At 39.7% G+C, this 25,416-nt stretch overlaps 3 long non-coding RNA genes across 3 annotated transcripts; 1 reads left to right on the top strand and 2 right to left on the bottom strand.

Annotated features, from left to right (window-relative positions):
• The first annotated feature begins 6 nt into the window (after positions 1-6).
• Positions 7-7,498, top strand: LOC144514149 (uncharacterized). The gene is made up of 2 exons (XR_013501265.1): positions 7-5,904; positions 7,163-7,498. It is a non-coding gene; the product is annotated as an uncharacterized LOC144514149 (long non-coding RNA).
• A 2,082-nt stretch (positions 7,499-9,580) lies between these two features.
• Positions 9,581-11,537, bottom strand: LOC144514150 (uncharacterized). Its single transcript, XR_013501266.1, has 2 exons — positions 11,023-11,537; positions 9,581-10,604 (listed from the first exon to the last, which is right to left on the bottom strand). It is a non-coding gene; the product is annotated as an uncharacterized LOC144514150 (long non-coding RNA).
• A 465-nt stretch (positions 11,538-12,002) lies between these two features.
• LOC144514151 (uncharacterized) lies at positions 12,003-17,733 on the bottom strand. Its single transcript, XR_013501267.1, has 3 exons — positions 17,545-17,733; positions 12,804-12,893; positions 12,003-12,294 (listed from the first exon to the last, which is right to left on the bottom strand). It is a non-coding gene; the product is annotated as an uncharacterized LOC144514151 (long non-coding RNA).
• Positions 17,734-25,416: the final 7,683 nt, after the last annotated feature.

Below are 25,416 nucleotides of genomic sequence, written 5' to 3' on the forward strand. Positions count from 1 at the left end.
AGTTGCTACATTGTATCTCGCTTGTGAAACTATGTATCGACTGACCCGATTTTAGAAACGTTTTTAAACAAGGTTTATTTTTACAATGGACCTCATGTTTGAAATTTCTGTGATAGAGGAAAAAATACAAGCGGCGTATTGATCTACTATTTGATGACGCTGTGCTCAGTCAGCGGGCGACCTGCCGGGTTAATGCCCTCCTCCCAGCCAATCAGAATCAAGCATTCTTAAACTAAGTAGAATCATTTCTTTTTTCTTCACTTTGGTTTTTATTGATTTTTCACATTTTGTACACGTACACCCCATATCCGGCAATACAAAAAAACACACAAAGCCCCACTAGAAAACAAAAACAAAATACAGTCCTGTTGGGAGTTGCATTCCTTTATTATTCATTAGTTGAGTACTCAGTTTCGTCTTCTGTAACTAGTGTTCTTTCAATAGTCTTTGTCGCTGTTCGAGGTCCTGAAGAATGTCCATTTCAGCCATTTGTCCTCCATCTGTGTTTCTTGCACTCTTAAGCGATGTGTCAATTTTTCCATTACGTAGGTTTCCTCTATTATCTCCATCCATTGTTCCTGAGTCGGAGGATCCACTCTACCCCATTTCCTTGTGATAGCTTTTTTTACCAGCTATTATCAGTATTTTTACCAGGTACCTATCCCCTGCATGTACATTTTCCTCTGTGAGATTACACAAATAGAGTACCTTACAACACATAGGGATCTCATATCCCAACACCTCTTGTAAAGTTTTATGTACCGTCCTCCAAAACCGTTGTACCTTATCACATTTCCAAAATACATGCGCATGATCTGAGCTTGATGCTCCACATTCTCTCCATCATGATAGATTCACACTCAAATATTTACTCTTGACCTTGGGCGTGATAAAGAATCTGACCAAATTTTTCCAAGAGAACTCCCTCCATATCCGCAAATTGGTGGATGTTTGATGCATTTTCCACATATTTAGCCAATCTTTGTCCGAGATTTCTATGTTGAACTCTGACTCCCACTTTTCCTTTATATAATTACTTGTATTCTTGTTTATTGTGAATTTTTGGTACAATACTGATATCATTCTAATGTTAGTGTCCTTGTAAATACTAATTATTGTTTGTATCACAACATTCACTTGCGTGGAGGGATCCACCTTGATTTCTTTCCTGTAATAATCTCTTAGTTGTAAGTACCTAAAGAATTCATGTTTACCCAGATCATATTTGACTCTCATGTTCTGAAAACTCTCCAGCCCCCCCCCATCTTTCTCTAGAGTGCACCATGCCGTAATTCCCTTAATTCCGCACTGTTTGAATCCCTCGTCATAACTGGCAGGTTTGAAATTACTGTCGGATGCAACCCACTTTAACAAATGTATGTCCTTATTTATCCCATCATTTTTTATTATTCTATACCATAATTCCAGAGTGAACAATGTAATTGAGTCAGTTTTATTTTTAATTTTATTGTATGTTTCTTTATCTCCGATCACATTCTGAATTGGGTATCCTCCAAACTCTTTCTCCATTTCTTTCCACTTTGCTGTGTAATCTGGTTTACGCCAGCAGAGTAAATATCTCAGCTGGGCTGCAAAGTAGTATTCTTTCAGTCTTGGTAGACTCATTCCCCCTCTGTCTTTTGGCAGCTGGAGAGTTTCAAACCTAATTCTAGGTTTTGTACTGCCCAGATAAACCTTGATATTATTTTGTTCCAGGTCACAAACTGGGTTTGAGGGACCTCTACTGGTAGATAGTGAAATAAATAGAGGAGCCTAGGTAGCACATTCATTTTGATTATTTCAATTCTCGAGTTAAAATCTAGCGGCAGAGTAGCCCATCTTCCAAAGTCTTTTTGTATCTCTTGGCTTATTTTGTCATAATTTTCTTAATATAGTTTAGACAATCCTTTAGTGATGGAGACCCCCAGATATTTTTCTTTTCTTTAGGTTCCAATCAAGATGATATGAATCCTGAATCTCTTTTGATGGAGTGTAGTTAAATGGTAGTATCTGTGTTTTGGATATATTAACTTTATATCCTGAGAGGTGCCTGTACCTTTCTAAAAGTTTCATCAGTACAGGAAGTGATTTGTTTGGTTTTTCTAAGAAGGCTATGACATCATCGGCAAAAAGTCCTATTTTGTGTTCTGTTCCGTTCACCATTACTCCCTCCAGTTCTTCGTTCTGACGAACTGCTTGCGCCAACGGTTCTATGAAAAGAGCGAACAAAGTGGGTGACAGGCAACAACCCTGTCTGGTAGACCTTTGCAAGTTGATTTTATCAGTCAGACTTCCATTTATTTTAATTTTGGCGGTGGGCTGTTGATATAGAGTCTTTATGCATTGTACTGATTCACTGTTAAATCCAAATCGTTCTAGCACTTGATACAAAAATCTCCAATTCACACAGTCGATGCTTACTAATATAATGCTTTGTTTTTTCTGTTGTGCTTCGTCTACGATATGCAAAGTTCTTCTGATATTGTCCTGCGTTTGCCTTCCGCTTATAAATCCTGTTTGATCTTCCTCTATAATTTCTGTTATGAAAGTATTCAATCGTTTTGAAATAATTGTTGTGTAGATTTTATAGTCCACGTTTAGCAACGAGATTGGTCTGTAAGTTCCACAGTGCTCTTTGTCTCTTCCTTGTTTGTGGATGACTGTAAGGATTGCTTCAGTCCAGGATGGAGGTATTTCATTGTTTTGGAGTGTCCAATTAAAAGAGGCCAAGAGTAGTGGTGTGAGCTCATCTTTAAACATTTTATACCACTCTGCGGGGTATCCATCACTGCCCGGAGATTTATTATTTTTTAATGTACTTATTGCATCATTTACCTCTTCCATTGTAATATCAGCCGTTAGCCTATCATTTTGAATATTACCCGATCGATGGCAGGTCCAATGAATTTAGAAACACTCTCATTTCCTCTTCATCCGCAAAGTCTGGCTGTGTATATAGTTCCTCATAGTATCTCCGGAAGATTTCCTCTATCTCCTCTGGGTTGTGGGTTAACTCATTTGTATTTGGATCTCTGATTTTACATATGTTGCTTAGCACTTGTTGTTTTCATATTCGTTTCGCTAGCAATTTAGTAGCCTTTGAGCCTGCTTCATAGTAGTTCTGTTTCAGAAACCTATTCTTTTTTTCAACTTCTTCCAATAGCAAGTCATTTATCTTTGTTTTCAATATCTTGATCTGTTGATAAGTTTTTGTATCATTTGTATTCTGCTATTCCTGTTCCAATTCCCTCAGATTATCTGCATATTTTTTGTATGCCTCCAATTTAACTCTTAACATGTGCTGCTTCAGCTATCAGTTTTCCCCTAATGACAGCCTTCATGGCATCCCACAATATTGTCGGATCCACCTCTCCATTGTTATTTTCCTCATATCTTTTTATTTCTGCTTTTACTTTCTCTATTCTTTGTTCATTATTCAAAATTCCTACATTGAGTCTCCATACTGTGTGTCTTTTCCTGTTGTTTATGTTAATTTTCAGGTAGAGAGGGTTGTGGTCTGACACATCTGCAGCCCCGATCTCACATTCCTTCACTCTGAAGCTGTCACTCTGATACACCAGGAAGTAATCTGTCGGTGAATGAACTTTATGTGCAGCTGAATAATGTGTAAAATCCTTATCCAGAGGATGTAGGTTTCTCCATATGTCTACCATCCCCATCTCCTCCAGTGATATGTTTACTAATCTCGTTAACTGCCCTTTATTCCTTTTGAGGCTCGTTGTGTCCATATTATGATTCATAATAACATTCAAATCCCCCCCCACAAATTAAGATTCCCTCTGCTTCAACAGCTATGACATCTAACAAGGCTTTGAAGAATTTGTTATCGCTCTCCGGGGGTGCATATATATTTACCAATGTTATTGGTTCATTTTCTAATCTACCCTTTACTATAACATATCTCCCCTCCCCATCTTTGAGCTCCTTCTCACAATCAAATTGAATCATGTTTGATATTAAAGTTACGACCCCTCTGCTGTATCTCCCTTTGTATGAACTGTAATATAGATTCCTGTAGCCATATCTTTTCAGTTTATCATGTTCTGACTGTGTTAAATGGGTCTCCTGTAAAAATATAATTTGTGCTTTTTCCTTCTTCAGTTTTGTCATAACCCTCTTTTTTTTTTTTTTGGTATGTTCAAACCATTTACATTCAGCGACATTATTTTGACATTGTTAGACGACATTATGATATACTACTCCCAGAAAGTGCACTCCCAAACAGTTCTGAACTACACACTCATAAACAGTTGTTAACATAATAGAAATCCGGAAATACAACTTCAAAAGGTGGGGGGTTGCTCCTTCCTCCCCAAATCCCCGTTGGTGGGTGAAGGGGAGGTCCTCATCTCTAAGTAAGGGCCCCTTCCTAGACCTAAAACGGAGCCCGACTCACGGTGCTCCATAGTGTCTAGATAAGTCCAACTCAAATAACCTGACCACTCCCAGTCGGTTCTTATTAGCTTTAAATAAAAATAAAGAAAAGGAAACGTGATCAGACAATCCCACTGTGGATCCTTTTTTCTGAATCAGTCACTTTAATCCAAGATGTGGACAAAGTCCCATTCAATAATCTACAGATAGTGTTTGCTGCGCTTAAGCCCTTTCATCATCTCTTTTCCTCTGTCTAATCGTGTTGTTTGTCTTTGTCCATACCTGTATTGTCTCAAGTCCACTTTTTGCTTTTTTCCCATCAAAGCCTCTTTAAGACCTCCATTGAAAACCTTGTAGTTTTTGTCTCGCTCGGTGCGTTGCATCCCGGCTCCGTCCTTGCCTCGTCACTCGCTGCCACTCCGATACTCCTGGCGCCCTCCCGCCCGCCGCAGGTTCGGTGTCTTCGCCTGGCATATCCACGGTGTAGCCTCTTTCCTCCATGTCTTGTGCAGCTTCTCTGGCGCTCCCATACGTCCTCACACCGTTGTTCCAGTGAATCCGGATTTTTGTGAGGGGTGTCTGGAAACGTATGCCTTTTTCCTTTAACACTTTCTTGATGCCCACATATGTCTTCCGTTTCTGAACGATTTCAGTGGGGTAATCATGGTCAAAGAAAACTTGTTTTCCGCCCACCTGTATCTTCTTCTGCCATGCCTTCTTCAAGGTCATGTTCCCGGAAGTCCAGAATAATTTCTTTTAATAAAGCTAATCAGCTGTAACAACAACTGTCATAAAACAAGAGTTAACCCAGAGTCAATCATTGACTTGTACCTGTGAGCCTCGGCTCAGGGTTTAGAGAACACATTTCACAGACATCAGATATAAACATCACCCTCCTCCTCCTCCTCCTCTTCTTCACTACTGAGACTAAAACCTGAACCAACTCTCAGCTGTGTATCCGAGCAGGAGGAAAGTGTCCAGAAGATCAGAGCTAACATCTCTGTTCCTGGTGACATTCATCCTACGGCTGGTTTCATCTGCAAAGAGTTTTAGATTTCAGGTTTCAGGAGAATGCACCTTCAGTTGTTCTCTTTGTGTAGACTGAGATGTTCAATCTGCTGTATATGATCTGTGTTCCATTCTGAGTCTTACGTTAACTTTCTATCTTCTGTTTCAGGATATACCACTGGATTGATTGTTGGATTGATTGTTGGATTGATTGTTGCTGCAGTTATTGCTGTTGTTGCTGTTATTATTTTTCTAGTTAGTTATAAAAAAGGTAAGTTTAATAAAATAGTGTATCATTATATATATATATAACATTTTCATGATGAGCAGACAACACATTATTTATATATATGTCATGTTTAGAGTCTTTGAGGTTGTTTTATCTTCAGTCATTAATCATTGTGTTGGTATTTACACCAGAGTAGAATCAGGTCAGTTGGGATTTACTTCTTAACTTGTTTTCCTTCCTGCAGGATTACAACGCCCAGGAAACCCATCTAGGTAAGGAAAAAGTACATTCTAATAGTAAATACTTTATTAGATATTATTTTGTTAAGTTTAGTCTTGTAATGTCTGTCCTATAATCAGGAAACCAGATACATGTGACCTCACTATGTAATCCCACTGTGAGATCCAGATCATTTACAGGTCCCACACACTTTCACTTTTCTTTCTAGTTCTGTAAGTTTAGTAACATTCACTATCAATCATGTATCAAGATGGGTGTTTATGTTGTAATATAATGCATCATGTTTGAAGTACAAATTAGGCCCAGCCCACTTAGAGAGGAGGCTCTTCTCTCTGTAAGAGTGACAGGTCAAAGCTGAGATAGGCACATTATGATATGTATACAACTATAAAAACTAAATAGTGTCTGGCTCTGTTCTAAGGTAATATGATCAATGGTAATTTTATTTATAAAGCACCTTTTACATTAAAAGACAACATATAAGCATGAAGAACAAAGCATAAACAACAAAAATAAGAATATGGTACAAGCATCACACACACACACACACACACACACACACACACACACACACACACACACTGTAAATGTTGACACAGTGATGTCCAAACGCAGCTTGTTCCAAAGAGCAGTACCACAGTTACTGAAGACACCAGACCTGGATCTGATTCTGGGATCAGCTTGAAGATCTCTGCCTGATGACCTGAGAGGTCTGATGATCAATGATCAATGACACAGGTATTGCAACATGTATAGTCTCTTCCACTTTAACACATTTAAACAGATTTTCTGTATGTATGACAGAACAATTATGCTCCTGCTCACTTACATGGTTTTAAAGTTATTGTTAGTTATAATGTTTTCTCTCCAAATGTTTTAAAATGCACTTTCTTTTTTTCTTCTTTTTCTTTTTTCTTCGAACCCCCCCCCCCCCAGTACGCTTAGTCTTTGGACCTCAGTATTTCTTAAACCCTGCGTACGCCCATGCAGTAGGAGATTGAATTAAAAAATAGAATAGTTTCAAAGCCATTTTTACATGTAAGGAACAGGATGTGTGTGTGTGTGTGTGTGTGTGTGTGTGTGTGTGTGTGTGTGTGTGTGTGTGTGTGTGTGTGTGTGTGTGTGTGTGTGTGTGTGTGTGTGTGTGTGTGTGTGTGTGTAAATGTGTCCTACTAACACTGCCCAAAATGGCGTATAAAAAGGTCAGTTGTCTATATCAGGTGACTCTGCCTGAAGTCCGTTGATGTGTCTGGGACAGCTGGTTGACTTGTAAACATGTGATTGTTTCAGATAAATCTGAATGGAGGGAACTTCTGCAATCTCGGTGTCTTCGTGGACTCCTCGTCTGACAATTTCTTCTGTTCTGAGGCCGCTGTGAGGTCTCACGCAGTCAGCAAGTACATGACTTTTAGTTTCAATTTCAGAAAAAAAACTATACTTTTTATTGAATAATTAAGAGTGAAAACCCCCACACCTGCAGAAGTGACTCAAATGTTAGTAAAGGAACTTGTAGTTTGACCAGGAAGTGACCAAAACATTATTACCACAGAATCTGAAATTCAAAAGGCAGCTGGTGAAGAATGGACTGTTTGTGTTCTAAAATGCGAGTAAATGTTTGTACCAAAATAGTTCTGTTTTTCAGTCTTCATTTTGGTGAAGGTGCAGCTACTTTCTGCTGCTCCTCTGCTGTCTGCATGTTGGAGCTTCATGGGGGCAGGCCGACACACACACACACACACACACACACACACACACACTGGTGCAACCACCAGACGCCAGCCACCACGTCACTTCTGTTTACTGATAGCTAGCGTTTACCTCAGGGTAATTAATTAGCTGGTAAGCGTGAGATTTTTGGCAGCCAACCGATCATTAACCGTTGACCGACAAGCAGGAAACGGAGTCTCAGTTCACCGTCCGGGAGCCTCTGACACACTTTCCGCACTCCGTGTCCGCGGACAGCTGTAGGCTTGTACCGGTTAATGTTCTGTGCATTGTCGGACACATGCAGCCACTTTCCTGAAACCGCCTGCGAGACTGACACAAGTCCACAGCGGCGTGTATGTCCCAGCCTGTCTCCACCTGCAGGTTGTCAACTGTGTGCTTTGGAATGAAAGGGAGAAAACAGGACGCTCGAGTAACACGGCGGATATCGCTCAAATACACTTTTGTAACCCTGCTATATAGCTAATTCAGTGTGAGTGCACTAATGTTGAAATGACATAAAATGCACGTCCCTTGTAGCCGTGACAAATTAGCCTGAAGCTAATGCTCACCTGTTTCAAATACATCTCCAATATTTACCCGGGGTTTGTTACATCTTTGGTCACGCAACTGTTAGATTCTACCCGACCTAAAAAAAAAAAATGCATATCTCCGTTGAGGCTGTTTGTTTGTTTTGCTGCTTTCATGGCGCGCTGGGTTTACATTTTTACAGGTATATCTGGCAATCTGGCCTGGCTGTCAAAACAGAAATAGTGTGGACTGAAGTCTGAAGAAGACTCTGCCATTTAATGAGGTCCGTGAAAACGGAGGGAGGAAGAAGGTATCCAATCCTGCGATCTCCAACTTCTCCAAATACCGCTCTTTGTGAGCACCTACCAGATGCCCTACCTCGACCGATGACGGCACGATGAAGATAGTATTATTATTATTACACTTTATTTAGTGTCGATACTTTTAAACTGATTGAAACTAATGAAAGTTTCCGCTCGTCTACTACACTGTTTAGCTTGTGCTTCCGGTGATGCTGCCGTCCGTCATGGCGTCGTCACGTGGTCGTGGTCACGTGTTTGCAAATGGTGAATACGGCCCCTCATCTCCACCGTGGATGTATTATAAGCTATTTCCATTTCGCCACCCGTTATCCAATCGTTCCGTTCATATCAGCTGTGATCATGAGCGGAGCAGCCGCGCCAGCCCGCGTACTGCAGCGAACGTTTCGGCGTCTCCTCTATTTCTTTGGCGAGCCGCGAGCAAATGTGTCAAGCCAGGAAGGTAATCATATACAGGAAGGCCACAGCACAGCCGCATACTTTACAAAATGGAACACATTTCAAAATAAATAGAAATTACAATATATAATGAGATTCATGGTTATTTTGGACGTTTTGACTTCAGAGAGAGAGAGAGAGAGAGAGAGTCAGGCACGAGAGAGAGACCGACTCACACACACACACACACACCAACACTGACCTTGTTTGCAGTTGGAGGTGTCCTGGCAGCATGTTTACAGACGTCTCTTTTACAACGGTGGTCTACGGGGGAAATCCTTTCTGGGTCACTGGGAGGTTTTTTTGTTGCAAAATAAGCAGAAAGGAAAATAGTAAAGTAAGTAATAGTGTTTTTTGAACATTAAAACATGTTCTCATAGAAATTGAAAATACAAGTATGAACCTGAAAATGAGCATAATATGTCTCCTTTAAAAGAAAACGTTGATATACCTGCTGGCAGGGTCGGTGGTCGGTGGTTTGATCCCCGGCTCTTCTTGTCCACACGTCCAAGTGTCCTTGAGCGAGACACTGAACCCCAAATTGCTCCCGATGGTCAGACAGCACCTTGCATGGTAGCTCGCTGTCATCGGGGTGTGAATGGATGAATGACATATAAACTGCTTTATTAATATTATCCTGCTGCTTGTAGTTGTTAAAAGTCCTAACTGAGCTAGATGTGATGGGCTTTAGAAAACTAGACTTTTAAGACCAAAGCCTGCTGTCACGATGTAAAAGAAATGTGATTTTTTTGTAACCAAAGTAAAATCTAATGTGACTTCTTTTTTTATTTGGATATTTGTGTCATTGACATTATTTAGGACAATCATGTTCTGCTTCTTTTTATGTCTTAAGGTGCTAAGTCAAGAGTTTGTCAGGTTGAACTAGACACTGTTGTTGCTGATATCAGAATTGTGCATGTACAGTATGTTTTATCTGATGAACTCTCAGGGCATCATGTCATTTCAGGCAGCTCTTCATCATTTCTATCTAAATAAAAGATGAAATATGTCAAACTGTATGTTGTGACTGTTGTGGATGTTTCTGTGTTCAAACTTTGATTAAAGAAACAAACTACAAACATACTTCTGATACTACAACATGTATCCTGGCTGCTCAACAGGTTTCAGTTTTTTGATTAATCCTCCACATTGATCGTTATAATAAAGTTTCATTCTGATAACTAGAATGACTTTTGGGAAACTCTCAATCACTCCATCTATATAAATGTAAATATATATTTACTCAAGCAACTGGAAGTTAACGTGAATCTGGGAGAATCTGTGGAAGAACATGACTTAATACTACAGATGGACTGTAACACTTTCAGATGAAGTTTTTCCATCATCTTTATTCTTTATATCATTATGTGTATACCCAACGTTCACTTCAAAAAGTGGTATTTACACATCCTTTAAGTCTAACTATATGCTAATGATTCTTTAAAAGCAATAACTGTCTTATGTCAGATTCAGCAGCAGGAGTTTGTCATCAATACAAATACTTCTACCTGAGAAGATCTCATGGTAGAAGTACACATAATACTCTTGGGATTACAAAAGATGGGTGTAACGGTACAGTCTGTAGGAATGAGCAAGCAGATAAATTGACAAAGAAGACTCTGTGTTACGGCTGCTGCTGGCACCTTCCTTTGTGTTTAACCCTTTTTCTAGTCTGGATCCACGGAAGAACATTTCCAGGATAACTGCTTCACATCCTGCGTGTGAGGTTTGTGTGATTGCTGTGGACGAAGTACACACAGAGATACACTGGTAAGATCTAATGAGGTTTAACTATGTATCAGCTCATTTAAATAGCTCACGTTACTGTATTGTGTCAACACTACGGGGTGCAAATCTTCCACCAAAACAAGTTCCAATCCAGAGTATTTTTCTCCAATCCCTATTACTTCATAATCAAATTATCAGAAAGTATTAATCACATTTGACCTGGTTGGTGATCCAGAACGGCTGCATTTTGCTGCCAGCTCACAGTATCTCCTTTCTGTGCAAGTTAATTCACTTTTATTCTGAAGAAATTGCACCTGAAACGGTTTTACTTCTGCTGATAAATAGGCTAGTGACAATGCCCCCAAATTTTTGAGATGCCCCTACCAGAGGTAGAACTGAACTACTAACTATAGGCAACAGAATCCAAACCTTGTCTCCTGGCTGGAACTAGTGTGCAACTGCTCTACGGTCATAGCGTTCCTTCATCTTGAGCTGGGAAGAAGTCAGGGCATCTTTAGCCAAGAGCAGGCTTGTTGGAGGCGATTCTTGAGCCTAGCAACATACTCTGGAATACTTTACACTCTTTTTTCCGGCATGACCAGTAGCTCCTTAAATACCTTCAAAGGACCTCTCACCTTGTGTCCCAACACCAGTTCAGCAGGGCTGAACCCTAGAGACTCCTGTACAACTTCACGGGCTGCAAACAACACAAGCGGCACACTGTCATCCCAGTCCTTCTGCGACTCATTACATTTGTTGCGTTACATGGATTTCATAGTCTGATGAAATCTGATCAGCTGAGACGTGTCTGTAAACTCGTGGTAATAAAAAGGCAGAGCGGCTTGAACACACAACAGGATGTTCAACTCAGCCCCGTTTCAGTTTATAAAAACATGTTGCTACGTTTTGTCGGGGCTGAACGTGGCCCAGCTCCACAACAACAGCAGGTCTCGAAATACAAATAATGTAATATATTAATATATTTGTGTAGAATCCTAATTGAGGACTGCTATATGACTACAAGAATGGGATAATGCCTTGTCTTAACTATTTAAAAAAAAACTTTTTGTATGTACTATGTACTTTATTTTATTTGTATTGATTGCTGTATGTACCTTAATGTATTGTCAATAGAGCCTTGCCGCTTTGAATATTTTTGTATTTTTGAGAAATGCAAAATCAGTATTCCTACGAGAAGTTATGTACTGAATTGTTATAAACAATAGTTAAAAAAAAACACTTCCTTGTTTCTAACTCACATGTAACTGAACTAACCAATCAGACGCTAGCAGAACTTAGACTGAGGTTATAATGTATGAGGTAGAATTAAATAATTAAAATAATTAAACATGTAAATATGTTAATTATAACTGTGTCAACACAAATGTGAAAATTGTTAACAGTATAAAGATTGTAAATACATTGTTAGTAAAAAATATTCTCTGTGCCATTTTCAATTATCAAGTACAAACCTTTTTTATTTGATTGGAGATTATTTTAGTTCAGTATGTAGGTCTCGGTTCAGCCAGGACTGCACTTTATTTTTTAGTAACTTAGTAGCATGTATATGTATATCTAAATGGAAGTTTATTAAAAAGATGTAAACAGAGCAGTGTGTTCAAAGTGTCTCTGTGTTTCAGGTGAGGGCTAGTGAGGGTAAAGTCACACCACGGCCTTCTTCCACTTTGATGAGCTTTGGCTCTGGAAAATAAAACATGTATTAATCAATATGTTAACATGCAGAGTCATCAATTAGTAATTATTAAGGCAGAAAAAATTGTAAACAGAATTATTCCACAAAGGCAGTTTTACCAGCAGTTTAGTTTGTAGTCTAATTTCTCCTCCATAATTATTTCTGCATATCTTTTTTATATACGACCAAAATACTTCAACTGTTTAAGCTTGTAGTGTATTATGTAATTCTCATACCCTACATTAAATATAATAAATAAGAAGAATAATGAATTAAGAATAAAATAAAATAATCTTAAGTACATTATAACATCCTATAACTATAATAATAATAATAATAATAATAATAATAATAAAGAAAATCCAACTGACTTGATCCTACTCTGGTGTAAATACATACAACACAATGATTAATGACTGAAGGTAAAACAACTGCAAAGACTAAATATGATGATGATAAAGATGATGATGATAAAATGATATGAATATGATGATACAATCCATTTTTTTACACTTACTTCTTTTACGCCTGTAAAATATATATACAGCTAGAATAACACCAGCAACAGGAACAAGAACACCAGCAACAATCCATCCAGTGGAGAACCCTGAAACAGAAGACAAAAAAGTTAATGTAACACTCAGGGTCCTATTTTAACGATCTAAGCGCACGGCGTGAGCGTCATGGCGCAGGTGCGTTTAGGGGCGTGTCCAAATCCACTTTTGCTAGTTTGACAGCGGAAAAATAGGGTCAGTGCGCCGGGCGCATGGTTCAAAAGGGTTGTACTTAGTGTCTTCATTAATCAGAGGTGTGTTTTGGGCGTAACATGTAATAAACCAATCAGAGATCATCTCCCATTCCCTTTAAAAGCCAGGCGCGTTTCTATCTTGGCGCATTGCTATTACGATGGCGGATTTGCACCGTAATATTTTTATTTGTAATCTTTTGCATCTGTGTGTGCTGCTGCCCTTCCCTGTGTGTGTAACAAGCATAGTGTGCGCACGCTGTGCACGAGCCTAATGCGCTGTTAAAATAACAATGACATGCTGCGTTATTGACTTTAGAACTGTTTTTTTGTTGGTCAATGGTGCAATCACTTCCCGCTGCCTCAAGATAGCAATACGCCCAAAATGCACCTGAACACACCTCCCTGTAAGACCAGCACGCCCATGGGCGCAGAGATGGGCGTTGGTGCATTTGCTATTTAAACGACGCAGGCGCTGGACGGGAAACTGACAACTGCGTCGTTCTTAAACTAGCAAAGACACTTGCGTCGGGCTTTGTGCTGCACTGCGCTGCACCAGGTGCAAGATAGGGCCCTCAGACTGTAACTGCATATCATATAGTATCACATTCTACACAAAGAGAACAACTGCAGGCGTGCATGCTTCTGAAACTAAGATTTAAAACTATTTGCAGATAAAAACTGCCGTAGGATGAATGTCACCAGGAACAGAGATGTTAGCTCTGATCTTCTGGACACTTTCCTCCTGCTCAGATACACAGCTGAGAGTTGGTTCAGGTTTTAGTCTCAGTAGTGAAGAAGAGGAGGAGGAGGAGGAGGAGGGTGATGTTGGAGCACTGTCTTCTGTCTGAGACATGTTGCTCATCAGGAGGAAGAATGTTTCAATAACTGTCGGCCTCCTCTGCTTCAGGCTGTTTACATCTGCTGCTGTGTAATGAGTTCTCTACACCCTGAATCAAGGCTCACAGGTACAAGTCAATGATGGACTCTGGAATAAGTCTTGCATCTTTATTTTATGATAGTTGTCGTCATAGCTGATAAGTTTTGTAAAAAGAAAATATTACACAACTGGCTAAATGTCTGGCTGAGTATTTCCATTTTATGCTACTTTTTACTTCACCGCATTTATCAGACAGATATAATTACTTTGATCTTGATCAAATACTTATTTGCTCTTCTGCTAGTTTTACTTAAAGGGATACTTTAAGAGCCATTTTCATGTATTTGTGTGTAGGACACAAAATGTCCACTAGGTGTGAGGATTGTGCTTTACGTCACATGTCTATTTAAGTAAGAACCTTTCAACAGGTAGCAGGTGTGCTGTTGGATGGAGGAGCACAAATAGTTTTTGACCGCACAGCACTGCAACACTCATGTTGATGTATGAAATGTTTGTTTATGGAGCTTGATGGACACATATGGATTCCTGCACGTTTATCGCGATGAGAAATAAATGTACATAAAATATAACAAGGACTAGGCTATTGGAGTCTGTACAGCAAGCGTGTCAGCTAAGTTATTAGCCTTGGCTGTTTGTTATTAGCCCGTATAGCAGCCCCTCAGTGGCTTTAAAGTGCTCATATTGATTGATAAAGATTATACGGTGTTGTTGGTTATGATACAGGACACTGATGAAAGAAACGGGGTTGGAGGGAAAGGTTACTGGCCAACAGTTTCATGTATATTGTCAATCTTATGATTACAATATTGGTATTAATATTTCACCATTGCACTGAACTGCCTGCACTACCTTTATATTTAAATCTTAAATCTCAGACTATACTAATATTGCACTATTCCTTCCCTCTCTTCAATTGTTATTGTATATTTTTTGTAAATTTATATTGTATTGTTATTCTGTATACTTTACAGTATACAGAATAATGTCCTTTCTGTTTTTATTCTTATATGTTAGTGTTGTACTTTGAGAGCAAAGATTAACCAGAGTCAAATTCCTTGTTTGTTTGCGCAAACCTGGCCAATAAAGCTGATTCTGATTCTGATTTTAGTTATGGTCAGGGACGGACTGACAATCTGGGCGCTCTATATGCTACGTGTAAAAAAAAAAAAAACTGAGGAAGAAGAGTAGGCCTACATCATTAGACGTGACTGGTCATGATGAGGGACAGACAGCAGAGTTAATTTCACATCAGAAGAGGTACTGGTAAGTGCCAGGAGCAGGACACATTGTAATAGGCTGCCTTCATCGCTATCTTAGCAAATTGCATAGTCAGCTATCAACATGGGCGTGCATCATGATTATGAAAATTATCGTGCCATTTAGTGCTGTCAAACTTAACGTGTTTAATAATTTCTGTTAGGTTAATTTGAAACATTAAAGCGCGTTAATAATAAATAATCGTGGGTTGAGCGTGATTTCACTTCGTTGTATATGAGAGGTTGAGTGAGCTCACTTTGCTGCTAGGATGAAGACTATGGTATTGAATTAAACAGGAAAACATCAGGCATGCATTGGTACCACTCTAAACGTGCTAACAAACAGGGAAGGGGGGCTAAATAATTCACCAAGTTTAACCAAAAGTTTAACCAAAAACTCCTAGCTTGCCCTTTCTGTCTGTCTTCCATCAGAGTGCAGTCTTTCCTTGTCTTTCACTTCACAGACACAATTGATAGGGCCTAGTCATTTTCATCATTTCACAGCCTTAATATGAATCAAAAGTGTAATATGACATTGACAAAATATTAAATTAAAGGTTATTTAATGCTAATTCTTTAACACAAAGCAAAACATATTATATCATCAATACTAGCTAATAACCTCTCTTTAAAATCATTTGTTTATTCAGATTGAAGACAGTTGCAGCACAAAAGATGACAGGGAGAGTGCAGGGAAGTGCCAGGATGTCCCAGGATGCTCTACATCACAATATTTCAAACGGCCTAAGTCAGATAGTCAAGCCTGGAACAATATTTTTGCTTACCACCCTCAGCAAAAGATAAAAACCTGTTATTAGATTAGATGTTTTATAATTACAAGTTTGTATAATTTGGGGTTTCTGTAGCCAGTGACATTTCATTATTTGTATTTTATTTTCAATGCAGATGTAATGGCATTGTACATTTTTTGTTTTTATTTGAAGGCTGAGGCTTTATTAATAAACACAACCCCAATTATCATCATTGGTTTTGAGATGTTACTTGCTGTGAATACCTTGTCTGATAGGCTACAGTATTGTGGCATAGTATCAGGACATCCTGGCTAGTGTCTGTCGCGCACGGCTAGGGGCGGATGGCCGGATGATGGGCCTATTTGGGAGAAAGTCCAGGGCTGTTTTTTAACCCCAGTCCGTCCCTGGTTATGGTTCTAATAGTTGATAATGGTTCTGTAATATATATATAATATAATAATAATAATAATAATAATAATAATAATAATAATAATAATAATAATATATAATGTGTTTGCACATTATGTTTACTTTATTGGACAATACATACATGTTAACAAAGAAAATGTTTCTGAACATCAATGACATTCAAAACTGTGATAACTGAAACAGATATACAAAACACCACGCAGTGTGTATACAAATATTATGACGATGTTTGATGACGACCAAGTGGTGTCTCATTTCATAGGGGTATGTTTTCATCCCTAGCCCTTACCACTCGGTTTCGAGGGACAAGGGCTAGGGGTAAGACAAAGGGCTAGGGGTAAGACAAAGGACTAGGGGTAAAGGGAAGGGCTAGGGGTAAGGGGTAGGGGTAAAGGGAAGGGGTAGGGGTAAAGTGAAGGGCTAGGGGTAAGGGGAAGGGGTAGGGGTAAGGGGTAAGACAGAGAAATGAGATTCAGCCTTTTAGTCTGAGGCTGTGAAATAGCCACGCCCCTTCATCTGGATATCACAAGTGGAAGTAATAGAGAGGAAAACAAAGAAATGTGTACGTATGAAGTCCCTTCCCATATTTATTCTTTATTTAATATTGAATAAAATGGCAATCCATAACAAGTGGGCCTTTAAATGTAACATTATTATTGCCATAACATTTAGCAATATAAGATAATTTAGTAACAAAATTTAACTGTATTTAACAGGTCTTTTGTTTTCTGTAGATAAGCTACTCCACAGTTACATGTAGTAGTTAGTTTGTGGTAATATTTCTAACAACGAGCTCAGCGGTGTGTAAGAATCAGAAACCATTTCATCCCCAAAGCATCATGGGAAATAGAGCAAACAACACTACAGGCTTTGTTTTCTGTGTGTTTACATCTCAACTGGAAAGAAGAAACTAACTGTAGAGAAAAGAGGCCAGACTTTCTTTGGTAGCAGGACACCCACAGAACAAAGACACTTCATTTATATGTTTATGGAGGTACGAGCTTAGATGATAAATATGTTAATCTTTATTTAAATATTAAGAACATATTTTTTATAGGCAGATTTAGCACTTTGTGACATTTTGTCTGAATCATAAAAAACATGTATTATCATCATAAATTGAATTATCCTGTTCATTGAGCGAACATCTTTAACTGTTTAATAAAAATACTCACCAACAACAAGATCAATGTAGAATGTTTGAGGTGGCTGAAGATGAGGAAAATAACAGGTGTAGTTTCCACTGTCAGATATCTTTGTATGTCTGATGATTATGGAGGCGTTGCTCTCTGACCATCTAGACCGTTGTTGTAATGACTGCCTGAGTCATTTAGTGACACAAATAAGACAGAAGTGCTTATGACTTCATGTTACTGCAGCTTTCACAACTGTTGATACAGGGGGGCAGCGTGTTGGATTTTGAACTCGGGCTACTGCGAGGTTGTCCGAGTTCCGAGCTCGCAAATCTGAGATCAGGGGCGTTTTCAACTTTGACCTCGTTAAGTTCCGAGGTAAATAGAACACGACACGACTACCACTAAACACAAGACAGCGACAATGGCAACGAGCTAGGGAAATTCAAAGGTAGCGTTCTCGAACTGGAAGTACCGGCACTACTCATTGAAATTAAAGGCAAGAATGTTTATGTAACATGCACGCTATGCAAATGCAGCTAGCGTGAGCTCCAGCGAAGGAGACGGAGCCACTCTGTTAAACAAGCAACTCTCGGTTTTTCTGTATATGTGTTTTTATTCTTCAATCAGTTCACATAAACATCTTTGACGTTAAAGATGTTATAGAACGTAATAGCGTTATAGAACATAAAAAATAACGTCACAGTTACTTTGCTGAGTAACTAATTACTTTTACAATGTGGTAACTGAGTTACTAACTCAATTACTTTTTGGGAGAAGTAATTTAACTGTTAAAAAACTGTAACTAATTACTTTTTTAAAGTAAGATGACCAACACTGTTGTAGACACATTCAAACGCATTCTCATGAATGGGTTCGTATGATATGGTACGAAAACTCATGCACAACAGTTTGTATAACATCCTACAAAGTTAGGCAACCACCGGCCGGTCACGTGAGGACGGGTACAGAGCTCTGTGAGCTGTCGCTTGTGTCAGCCGCCATTACAGTTGAGTTTAGCTGACAAAAGGTCAGCATCATGCGGGGACGACACGTAAATTTAGACACCAAAATAACAAGATCATGGTTTGGATTAAAACATTTGTTTTGTTTCCCCTCGGGAAGAGAACTCCGCTCCCCTGCTTGAAAGTCCTGTGTTTTACAGCAGCAGTCACTGTGGTGCTATTAGGAATAAATACGTGGAATACATACAGATTACAGAGGGCTTTGCTTTTTGCAGCGATATGTCTACAAATGGTTCATGAGAACAGCCAGAGACTAAATATAAAGAACAGTTACATGTGCTGCTGAAACACATGAACAACTCAAGGAGGAATCTTACCAATACTAGCCACATAAATCTCAGCATGAGTCCTACGGTTGGTTTCCTCCTGTGTGACGACACAGCTACAGCTGAGGGTCTTGGTGACAGTAGTCTGGAGGGTGATGTGGTATCTGTCTCCTCTTTCAGAGACCTGTGGGTCTTTAGCAGGAAGTTTGTTTCCATCCCTGTCCTGCCACTCTACTCTAGGTTTGGGAGCAGCACCTCGAACCTCACACTGCAGCAACACTCTGTCATCTGTGGCATCAATAATGTTGATGTCTGGCTGTGGAGCAACTGTGAACACAGTGTAAACAATAACTAGAAAATAATTACAGGATTATTTGTACATTGTAATGTGAATCAGTTAAAAAACTATATGAATGTGTAAAGATTACAACCGGTTGCGATAAAAAATGATTCACGGTGCAATTTTTAAACGGCCTAGGGCGTAATCTACTTTAGATATCACTTGTTTGACTTCAGATGTCACTACTAACAATGCTTCTTGTCAATAAATACCATTGGAAAGCCTGATTATTTCCCCTTTAAATGGTGCCACATTTGTAAGGAACATGTATTTGTGGGATGAGCAGCAGCAAAATGAAACGATTTAATAATAATGTATAACAATAACAAGAACTAATTTCAGTAGTAAATTGCTGTTGAACCATCAGATGGGAAAAGGACATTTACAATAACTTCAAATGCACCTGTAGTATCTGATTGACTTAAAGTCTGTGGTATAATAAACATGGTTCCATTTGGCTGAGGTATAATAAACAGGGTTCCATTTGGCTGAGGTATAATAAACAGGGTTCCATTTGGCTGAGGTATAATAAACAGGGTTCCATTTGGCTGAGGTATAATAAACATGGTTCCATTTGGCTGAGGTATAATAAACAGGGTTCCATTTGGCTGAGGTATAATAAACATGGTTCCATTTGGCTGAGGTATATGGTTAGAGGGCACATTCCAGAGGAAATGGCTCTTGGGGGCAAATGGGGTTACTGATTGATTGCCCCCAGGACCCGGATTCATCTACCCCCATCATCACACACAGCTCAGGGTATATGTATTCAGGATTGACCAGAATAACCTCAGAGCGACAAATTTCAAGATTGGGTCAGTCGTCTCTCCAGATGTCCATGGAGTCTGTAAATTGATGCTGAAATCTTTGATGTAATAAACCTTTTTATAATCAAGGACAGTGTCAACGAAGTTCCTTCTCCACTCATCGGCAACGCAGTGCTGCAACTTAATTTACCACACACCACAAGGCTGTAGTTTACCAGTTTCATTGAACGCACCGTCTGTGCTGTTTCTCCGATGGCAGCTGCAGATTGTTACATCCCGGTGTTGAATCCTCTACAGTAAAACACAGTCACACTTTACACCGTTTAGCGTTAGCTGTCAGCATTTTAACCGTGTTTAATCCAGCTACTAGCTAGCGGTAGGCTAACGTTAGCTGCTGTTGAGTATAGTGTTAACTAGCTAGCGGTAGGCTAACGTTAGCTGCTGTTGAGTATAGTGTTAACTAGCTAGCGGTAGGCTAACGTTAGCTGGTGTCGAGTATAGTGTTAACTAGCTAGCGGTAGGCTAACGTTAGCTGCTGTCGAGTATAGTGTTAACTAGCGTCATGTGCAGCAGAGTTTGTGTTTCAGAGCATCAGAGAGAAGAGCAGACATATCAGTGGCACCAGATTTCGGTAGCCAGGGTTGGCAGGAAGACGATTTTTATAAGTAAATGTTCCAATTAATAATCCAGGCAGAACATTCTCGTCTCCCTCCTTCATTTTACAGTCCAATGGTGCTAGAACGGCTCCGGGTCAAACGTCAATATGGAATAGATTAATCTGCATTATTTTTTTTAATGCGTTATTTGTTCTCAGATTAATTAATCGAAATGTAATCGAAATTATGAAATACATTTCATATGGCTTAATTCAGTTTGAACCAGTTACACACTGCTTTTGCTAATCTAAACACTTATCACATTAAAAATCACTGTGTGTATTGTTTTGCCAAACGTGTGAGGGTGACATTGGGCTTGTAGTGGTGCACATCTGGGCCGATGTTTTGCTCCTTGAGTGTAAGGTTTTGATTTGTCATACTTTTGATTTCAGTGTGTAAGCAATCTGCAAAAACTGTATGTCATATGAAATGTGTGTGTTCCATATGGTAACACAAATATTTTATAGTATAGTTTTTTTAGTAGAGTGTTTCATTTTGCAAATAGTCTGAGGTGTTCTGCTGATTGGGTGAAGTATTTTGAAAAATAGTGTTTAAGCAATCGAAGAAAAAAACAAAAAACTGTAACACGTGTAACAGTTGACTTAATGTCAATATGCAATATATTCTTTTAAACAAATAATTTATAATTTCTCAAATGAGTTGAGCTAGATCCAGGGTACAAGCGGCCGAAATGGGTTTCCTCAGGAGGGTAGCTGGCGTCTCCCTTAGAGAGAGGGTGAGAAGCTCAGTTATCCGTGAGGAGCTCGAGTAGAGCCGCTGCTCCTTTGCGTCGAAAGGAGCCAGTTGAGGTGGTTTGGGCATCTGGTAAGGATGCCCCTGGGCGCCTCCCTAGGGAGGTGTTCCAGGCACGTCCAGCTGGGAGGAGGCCTCGGGGAGACCCAGGACTAGGTGGAGGGATTATATCTCTAACCTGGCCTGGGAACGCCTCAGGATCCCCCAGTCGGAGCTGGTTAATGTGGCTCGAAAGGGAAGTTTGGGGTCCCCTGCTGGAGCTGGTACCCCCCGCGACCCGACCCGGATAAGCGGATGAAGATGGATGGATGGATGGATAGTTGAGCTACCCCTGTAGGTACATGTAGGCCTACCTCTGGTTGGGAATCACTGCAGTAGATTGTAACCAATCCAGTCATTTGTTCCACTTGCCAAAAAGTGATTGCAGCTTCTACCTGGTCACTAAAAGGTGGTTTCTGCCTCAAAAATGAATGAGGCTTATATCTGACAGATTATAGCCCACCCAGTAGTTTTTCTGTTGAAATGCCCTTAGGAGGGGCAATACATCCCATAAAATGCACTTTTGCACTTGCGCAAAAGTGAGGTCCCACCGTGTTTTTGAAAAGTTGTTTCTGTGTAAAAATGAGTTGGTTCTTATTCATCAGGCTGATATCTGACAGAATATAGCCCTCCCCCCAGAACTTTTTACTTGTTGAATTGGTCTTTTAAAAGGGCATTTCAACAAGTAAAGAGTTCTGGGTGGGTTATAGGCTAATATAGTTTTCAAAGTGAGCTTTGGAATTAAAAAACTGGTCGATGCAGTTTACTTACAGGCTGCGACCGCTCCCACAGATGGCAGTTTCCACCCAACGTCAAAGACAAACTGCATGCCAAATTATGACATAGCCTACTTTAAAAAACACCAAGGTCATCTGTGAGGAATAGATCAATAACCTGTGCTGTAAATGATTAGGCTACATGTGTTACTGACGCTAATAATTAGTATAGTCCATAGAACGTGCTCTTGATCCTTAAAATTGACACCACACCCGGTTCTGTCTGTCTGTCTGTCGCCTTTATATCTACAAAGTTAGTCATTCTTACCGTTTTCATCACAAAGTGTTTTCCCGGTCAAACACAGAAGACACAAACACAGCAGATCCAGTAGAAGCTTCATAGTTGTTGATGAATTATTGTAAAAATAAGGAGCTCTTACAAATCACTGCACACAGTTTACTATCAATTAGACTACCTCTACTTGTCACTCCCAGTGACTGTATCAGTAGTACTGTATGTTCCTGCACGTTACCGCCCAGCAGCAGCAGCAGCAGCGGGGAGACACAGAGCTCTGTCCCCATCTGGTGTCGTGTTACTGGAGTTACACCAGTCTTATCTTCAGTCCTGTGTCTTGTAGACGGATAAAGACTTCAAAGATGACTTTCCAGGTTCTGATAAATTGGTTTAAATCGAGAAAAAAAAATCCTTTAATGCGTTTTTTGTTTCAAACCAAAAATGAAAAAACAAAACAATGATTAACTTGGGAAAACTCTTCATAGGCTACTCCTCAAACATTATAAACCATTTCAGTTGTCTTCTTTTCACAACATGTAGGGTTATAGCTTACATCACCGCAATTTAAACAACAATGCCATGTTTCCAAGTTAAAGAAAAATGCAAAATATTTCATACCTTTCTCTGTGATTGTCATCCTCGGTTGCGTTGAGTTCGCCTCTGTCAAACTATTGAGGCATGCCAATAGTAAATATACCGTTAAAGGTCCCATGGCATGAAAATTACACTTTATGAGGGTTTTTAACATTAATATGAGTTCCCCCAGCCTGCCTATGGTCCCCCAGTGGCTAGAAATGGTGATAGGTGCCATCCTGCTCTGCCTTTGAGAAAATGAAAGCTCAGATGGGCCGATCTGGAATCTTGATCCTTATGACGTCATTACTGTATCCCCCCTTCTCCTTCCTCAATAGCTACAGACACAGAAATGGCACATACTAAGGAAAGCTCATTGTGGGACTGGCTCTAGCGGCTGTAATTCTGCACCAAGGCTGAATTTTGGGAAAGAGACTTCAGATACAGTATTAGGGGACCACTAAGGCCTATATAAAAGAGACTTCAGATACAGTATTAGGGGACCACTAAGGCCTATATAAAAGAGACTTCAGATACAGTATTAGGGGACCACTAAGGTCTATATAAAAGAGACTTCAGATACAGTATTAGGGGGACCACTAAGGCCTATATAAAAGAGACTTCAGATACAGTATTAGGGGACCACTAAGGCCTATATAAAAGAGACTTCAGATACAGTATTAGGGGACCACTAAGGCCTATATAAAAGAGACTTCAGATACAGTATTAGGGGACCACTAAGGCCTATATAAAAGAGACTTCAGATACAGTATTAGGGGGACCACTAAGGTCTATATAAAAGAGACTTCAGATACAGTATTAGGGGGACCACTAAGGCCTATATAAAAGAGACTTCAGATACAGTATTAGGGGGACCACTAAGGTCTATATAAAAGAGACTTCAGATACAGTATTAGGGGACCACTAAGGCCTATATAAAAGAGACTTCAGATACAGTATTAGGGGGACCACTAAGGCCTATATAAAAGAGACTTCAGATACAGTATTAGGGGGACCACTAAGGCCTATATAAAAGAGACTTCAGATACAGTATTAGGGGACCACTAAGGCCTATATAAAAGAGACTTCAGATACAGTATTAGGGGGACCACTAAGGCCTATATAAAAGAGACTTCAGATACAGTATTAGGGGACCACTAAGGCCTATATAAAAGAGACTTCAGATACAGTATTAGGGGACCACTAAGGTCTATATAAAAGAGACTTCAGATACAGTATTAGGGGACCACTAAGGCCTATATAAAAGAGACTTCAGATACAGTATTAGGGGACCACTAAGGCCTATATAAAAGCATCCAAAGAGCACCATGTCATGGGACCTTTAAATGTGAGAGTGCCATTGTGTGTCTGGTGTCATCAGTCTGACATGAAGAAGTGCTGAGCGTCTCTTCAGCGCTGCGGAGGTAGGTCTGGCAACGCGACACTGCAGGACAGTCTTTAGGTGTGTTCTGTATGGGCTAATACATTCTTTTTTTTCTTTGGTTGGAGAAAGGCAATTGATAATCCAGTACCAGTTGTGTTCAGTCTGAGACAATTTAACAGCAACACAAAAAAAATCTGTTTTAAATAACACAAGCCCAATTATGTTGTGTGTCACGGCGGGTGTACACAGGGAAACAAGGGAATTAAAGACCTGAATGTAAACGAGGCAATGGATTTAAAAAAAGAAGCTCAGGGAGTAGGGCTAAATCCAAACAGTCCAAACTAAAGCTGTCCACAAGAGAAGCAGGAAAAGTGAATGTGCAGGCAACTGCAGAGGAAAGTGGGAACACAGGAGGGGCAGTCAGGTGATGGGGAAGTGAAGGAAAGTCTGAGGCCATCTGGTGGATGGATGGAAAATGGCAGTGAGAGGGCAATAGAATGTTCCTGCAGTACCGGAGACTAGTAGCCTACTTAGAGTTTAAAAGGTTTATTCCACCCAAATTCAACTTTCTGTCCAAGTACTCATAGTTTGAAAGGTTTATTCTACCAAAATAGATGCACAAATTGAGATGGGGAACTTGACCCAGAAAACCTCCGGTTCCCAACCCAACTCCCTACGGACTGAGCTACTGCCATCCACTTTCTATTCATTCATATCACCCAAATACTACTTTTGTCCAAGTACTTATAGTTTTAAAGTTTTCTTTTTAAAAAGCTAGGGTCCTAGAAATGCGGTCCTAGGATTGCAGTCCTGAAAGTGCAGCCTGCGGTACTGCAGCTTTGTGGCTGGAGAGGAGCGATAGAGACAGACTGTGCAAATGTTTATCAAGTGTGCTTAAATATATTCAGTGTATTTCTGTTGCAGGTGAAACAAATAAAAACAGAACAATGAAATAAATATTGTGTTGTTATTAGGCTCCAGTAACAAGTGATGCTGGTCTCTGGTCAGTTTGTGATCTACAGTATCTACAGATGTGATCTACAGTATGAAGATGACTTTTCCTCAAGCAGGCCAATCATGGACATCAAAGGGTCTGTCAC

Source organism: Sander vitreus, unplaced genomic scaffold (assembly GCF_031162955.1).
Source record: "Sander vitreus isolate 19-12246 unplaced genomic scaffold, sanVit1 ctg471_0, whole genome shotgun sequence".
In the NCBI taxonomy this organism is placed as follows: domain Eukaryota; kingdom Metazoa; phylum Chordata; class Actinopteri; order Perciformes; family Percidae; genus Sander; species Sander vitreus.